This window comes from Rutidosis leptorrhynchoides, chromosome 1 (assembly GCF_046630445.1).
Source record: "Rutidosis leptorrhynchoides isolate AG116_Rl617_1_P2 chromosome 1, CSIRO_AGI_Rlap_v1, whole genome shotgun sequence".
Lineage (NCBI taxonomy): Eukaryota > Viridiplantae > Streptophyta > Magnoliopsida > Asterales > Asteraceae > Rutidosis > Rutidosis leptorrhynchoides.
The window spans coordinates 447,888,062-447,894,653 of NC_092333.1; positions in this window are offsets into that span (position 1 = coordinate 447,888,062).

Sequence of the window (6,592 nt, forward strand, 5' to 3'; positions counted from 1 at the left end):
TATGCTAATTCGAGTAAAAATTTACTATCCAAAGGCGTCAATGGACAACTTAATTTAGCACAAAAATCTCTACTCATATAGCTTCTATCCGCACCCGAATCAAATAAAACGTAAGCAGATTTATTATCAATAAGAAACGTACCCGTAACAAGCTCCGGGTCTTCCTGTGCCTCTGCCGCATTAATATTGAAAACTCTTCCGCGGCCTTGTCCATTCGTGTTCTCCTGGTTCGGGCAATTTCTAATAATGTGGCCCGGTTTTCCACATTTATAACAAACTACATTGGCATAACTTGCTCCGACACTACTTGCTCCGCCATTACTCGTTCCGACACCATTTGTTCCTTTCGTTCTATTAACCCCTGGTCCGTAGACCTCACACTTTGCCGTGCTATGACCATTTCTTTTACACTTGTTGCAAAATTTGGTGCAGAACCCCGAGTGATACTTTTCACACCTTTGGCATAGCTGCTTCTGATTGTTGTTATTGTTGCGGTTATTATTGTTATTGGGATGATTGTTGTAGTTGCTGTTGTTGTTGTTGTTGTTGTTGTTGTTGGGCCGTTTGTTGTAGTTGCGATTGATGTTGCGATTGTTGGGATAATTGTTGCGATTATTGTTGTAATTGCTGTTGTTGTTGTATTGGTGATTCTTATCACCGTTTTCCTCCTACTTTCTTTTGACTTGCTTCACATTGGCCTCTTCAGCAGTCTGTTCTTTAATTCTTTCTTCAATCTGGTTCACTAGTTTGTGAGCCATTCTACATGCCTGTTGTATGGAGGCGGGCTCGTGTGAACTTATATCTTCTTGGATTCTTTCCGGTAATCCTTTCACAAACGCGTCGATCTTCTCTTCCTCATCTTCGAATGCTCCCGGACACAATAGGCACAATTCTGTGAATCGTCTTTCGTACGTGGTAATATCAAATCCTTGGGTTCGTAACCCTCTAAGTTCTGTCTTGAGCTTATTGACCTCGGTTCTGGGACGGTACTTCTCGTTCATCAAGTGCTTGAATGCTGACCACGGTAGTGCGTACGCATCATCTTGTCCCATTTGCTCTAGATAGGTATTCCACCATGGTAACGCAGAACCTATGAAGGTATGCGTAGCGTACTTCACTTTGTCCTCTTCAGTACACTTACTTATGGCAAACACCGATTTGACCTTCTCGGTCCACCGTTTCAATCCGATCGGTCCTTCGGTTCCATCAAATTCCAAAGGTTTGCAGGCAGTGAATTCTTTGTAGGTGCATCCTACACGATTTCCTGTACTGCCAGATCCAAGGTTATTGTTGGCATGTAGCGCAGCCTGTACTACGGCTATGTTTGAAGCTAGAAAAGTACGGAATTCCTCTTCTTTCATATTCACGGTGTGTCGAGTAGTCGGTGCCATTTCCTTCAAAATAGTCAAATGGAACAAGTTAATCATACAGAATATTAAGAGTAGTTAATAGTATTTCATAGCATAATATGAACTCATTTATAAAAGCTTTTTCTTCATATTAGCGTTTTATAAGTTTAAATTCGGGTAGTACCTACCCGTTAAGTTCATACTTAGTAGCTAATATACAATTCAACTACTACAATTCTATATGAAAAACTGATTGTAATAATATTTCGCGTTCAAACTTTTATACAATATTTTACAAACTTACAATACCGCTTATTTTACATAAAGCATGAAATATAGCACACAATAACTTTGATACAAGATAGTTGTGAAGATAATTCTAGCTAGTACACAAGTCGTTCAGCAAAGGCAATAAAGACACGTAATTCATACGTCCAGAAACAAGTCATGCATTCTGGTTTTACTAGGACTACTTCCCATCCTTGGTCTTGTGGAACATAACCGTTATGGCCGTTGATAAGACAGCGTGTTGTAACATCGTCAAAGGGACGAGGGTTACGTAATGACCAACAGTCTCATAATAACCTAAAAACCTCATTTCTTACCCCAATTACCGACTCCGTCACTTGTGGGAACGTTTTGTTTAATAGTTGTAGCCCGATGTTCTTGTTCTCACTTTGGTGAGAAGCGAACATTACTAACCCGTAAGCATAACATGCTTCTTTATGTTGCATGCTAGCTGTTTTTTCTAAATCACGAAGTCCTATATTCGGATATACTGAGTCAAAATAATTTCTTAACCCGTTGCGTAAAATAGCATTTGGGTTCCCCGCAATATATGCGTCAAAGTAAACACATCGTAACTTATGGATTTCCTAATGTGATATCCCCCATCTTTCGAACGAAAGCCTTTTATAAACCAAGGCATTCTTGGAACGTTCTTCGAATGTCTTACAAACTGATCTCGCCTTAAATAGTTGTGCCGAAGAATTCTGACCGACTCTAGACAAGATTTCATCAATCATGTCTCCGGGTAGGTCTCTTAAAATATTGGATTGTCTATCCATTTTGTGTTTTTATACTGTAAAATAGACAAGAGTTAGATTCATAAAAAAAATACTTATTAATACAAGCAATTTTTACATATATCATAAAGCATAAGCACACTATATTACATATATTACACCACACGAATACAACTATCTTATTCCGACTCGCTTGTTTCTTCTTCTTCGATTTTGGTTCGTTTTACCAAGTTTCTAGGGATATATGATGTTCCCCTAATACGAGCCGTCGTTTTCCACATTAGTTTAGAAAAACCTGGTGGTTTAGAGGTTCCCGGGTCATTGTTACAACTTAAGGACTTCGGGGGTTGACGATACATATAAAGTTCATCGGGGTTGGAATTAGATTTCTCTATTTTTATACCATTTCCCTTATTATTTTCTTTTGCCTTTTTAAATTCAGTTGGGGTAATTTCTATAACATCATCGGAATTCTCGTCAGAATCCGATTCATCGGAGAATTGGTAATCCTCCCAATATTTTGCTTCCTTAGCGGAAACACCATTGACCATAATTAACCTTGGTCGGTTGGTTGAGGATTTTCTTTTACTTAACCGTTTTATTATTTCCCCCACCGGTTCTATTTCTTCATCCGGTTCCGATTCTTCTTCCGGTTCCGATTCTTCTTCTGGTTCCGACTCTTCTTCCGGTTCCTCTTCGGGAACTTGTGAATCAGTCCACGAATCATTCCAATTTACATTTGACTCTTCATTATTATTAGGTGAGTCAACGGGACTTGTTCTAGAGGTAGACATCTATCACATAATATCAAACGCGTTAAGAGATTAATATATCACATAATATTCACATGTTAAAAATATATAGTTTCCAACAAAATTTGTTAAGCAATCATTTTTCAAGTAAACACGGTCGAAGTCCAGACTCACTAATGCATCCTAACAAACTCGATAAGACACACTAATGCAAAATTCTGGTTCTCTAAGACCAACGCTCGGATACCAACTGAAATGTCCCGTTCTTATTGATTAAAAACGTTCCATATTAATTGATTTCGTTACGAGGTTTTGACCTCTATATGAGACGTTTTTCAAAGACTGCATTCATTTTTAAAACAAACCATAACCTTTATTTCATAAATAAAGGTTTAAAAAGCTTTACGTAGATTATCAAATAATGATAATCTAAAATATCCTGTTTACACACGACCATTACATAATGGTTTACAATACAAATATGTTACATCGAAATCAGTTTCTTGAATGCAGTTTTTACACAATATCATACAAACATGGACTCCAAATCTTGTCCTTATTTTAGTATGCAACAGCGGAAACTCTTAGTATTCACCTGAGAATAAACATGCTTTAAATGTCAACAAAAATGTTGGTGAGTTATAGGTTTAACCTATATATATCAAATCGTAACAATAGACCACAAGATTTCATATTTCAATACAAATCCCATACATAGAGATAAAAATCATTCATATGGTGAACACCTGGTAACCGACATTAACAAGATGCATATATATAAGAATATCCCCATCATTCCGGGACACCCTTCGGATATGATATAAATTTTGAAGTACTAAAGCATCCGGTACTTTGGATGGGGTTTGTTAGGCCCAATAGATCTATCTTTAGGATTCGCGTCAATTAGGGTGTCTGTTCCCTAATTCTTAGATTACCAGACTTAATAAAAAGGGGCATATTCGATTTCGATAATTCAACCATAGAATGTAGTTTCACGTACTTGTGTCTATTTTGTAAATCATTTATAAAACCTGCATGTATTCTCATCTCAAAAATATTAGATTTTAAAAGTGGGACTATAACTCACTTTCACAGATTTTTACTTCGTCGGGAAGTAAGACTTGGCCACTGGTTGATTCACGAACCTATAACAATATATACATATATATCAAAGTATGTTTAAAATATATTTACAACACTTTTAATATATTTTGATGTTTTAAGTTTATTAAGTCAGCTGTCCTCGTTAGTAACCTACAACTAGTTGTCCACAGTTAGATGTACAGAAATAAATCGATAAATATTATCTTGAATCAATCCACGACCCAGTGTATACGTATCTCAGTATTGATCACAACTCAAACTATATATATTTTGGAATCAACCTCAACCCTGTATAGCTAACTCCAACATTCACATATAGAGTGTCTATGTTCTCAATATTACATAATATCCAATACAAGTTGATTAAGTTATGGTTGGAATAGATTTGTTACCAATTTTCACGTAGCTAAAATGAGAAAAATTATCCAATCTTGTTTTACCCATAACTTCTTCATTTTAAATCCGTTTTGAGTGAATCAAATTGCTATGGTTTCATATTGAACTCTATTTTATGAATCTAAACAGAAAAGTATAGGTTTATAGTCGGAAAAATAAGTTACAAGTCATTTTTGTAAAGGAAGTCATTTCAGTCGAAAGAACGACGTCTAGATGACCATTTTAGAAAACATACTTCCACTTTGAGTTTAACCAAATTTTTTGGATATAGTTTCATGTTCATAATAAAAATCATTTTCTCAGAATAACAACTTTTAAATCAAAGTTTATCATAGTTTTTAATTAACTAACCCAAAACAGCCCGCGGTGTTACTACGACGGCGTAAATCCGGTTTTACGGTGTTTTTTGTGTTTCCAGGTTTTAAATCATTAAGTTAGCATATCATATAGATATAGAACATGTGTGTAGTTAATTTTAAAAGTCAAGTTAGAAGGATTAACTTTTGTTTGCGAACAAGTTTAGAATTAACTAAACTATGTTCTAGTGATTACGAGTTTAAACCTTCGAATAAGATAGTTTTATATATATGAATCGAATGGTGTTATGAACATCATTACTACCTCAAGTTTAGTAGGTAAAACTCTTGGAAGTGACAAGAAATGATCTAGCTTCAAAGGATCTTGGATGGCTTGAAAGTTCTTGAAGTAGGATCATGACACAAAAACAAGTTCAAGTAAGATTTTTACTCGAATTAAGATAGTTTATAGTTATAGAAATTGAATCAAAGTTTGAATATGAATATTACCTTGAATAAGAAAGATAACCTACTGTATATAACAAAGGTTTCTTGATCTTAGATGATTACTTGGAATGGATTAGAAAGCTTGGAAGTAAATTAGTAAACTTGAAGGGATTTTTGAAGTGTTCTTGAAGTGTTCTTCCTATGATGATTATAGCTTGATTCTTGAAGTGATTTTTGATGAAGATGATGATTAACTACTGGAAAAATATGTTCATAATAGTGTGTGTGTGTTGAGAGAGAATTAGAAAGAGAATTGGAAGTGAAATGGAGTGAATGATGAGTGGTAATTGGTGAGTGGTGAGTGGGGTTAAAAGGAGTTCTAGTTAGTTGACTAGCTCATGGTAGAAGTTAAAATTGATTAGTCATACATGACATAATCAAGAGTGGAATCCCATGCTAGTTCCTATTGGTATATACTCATAGTAAGTACGTTTTGAAGCTGTGTATAATACGGGTAAGAATACGACTAGAATTCTTGATGAAAGAAAAGAATGGAAAAGTAACTGTAACCATTTTCGTTAAGTATGAGTGTTTTGATATATGTCTTGAAGTCTTCCAAAAGTATTTTAATACATCTAAATACACTACTTGTATATACATTTTAATTGAGTCTTTAAGTCATCGTTAGTCGTTACATGTAAGTGTTGTTTTGAAACCTTTAAGTTAACGATCTCAATTAATGTTGTTAACCCATTGTTTATTATATCTAATGAGATGTTAAATTATTATATTATCATGATATTATGATATATTAATATATCTTAATATGATATATATACATTTAAATGCCGTTACAACGATAATCGTTACATATATGTCTCGTTTCGAAATCCTTAAGTTAGTAGTCTTGTTTATATGTATATAACTCATTGTTAATATACTTATGGAGATACTTACTTATCATAATCTCATGTTAACCATATGTATATCCATATATATATACCGTCATGTCGTTTTTACAAGTTTTAACGTTCGTGAATCGCCGGTCAACTTGGGTGGTCAATTGTCTATATGAAACATATTTCAATTAATCAAGTCTTAACAAGTTTGATTGCTTAACATGTTGGAAACATTTAATCATGTAAATATCAATCTCAATTAATATATATAAACATGGAAAAGTTCGGGTCACTACAACAAGATTTTCATTTTCAATTCTCATA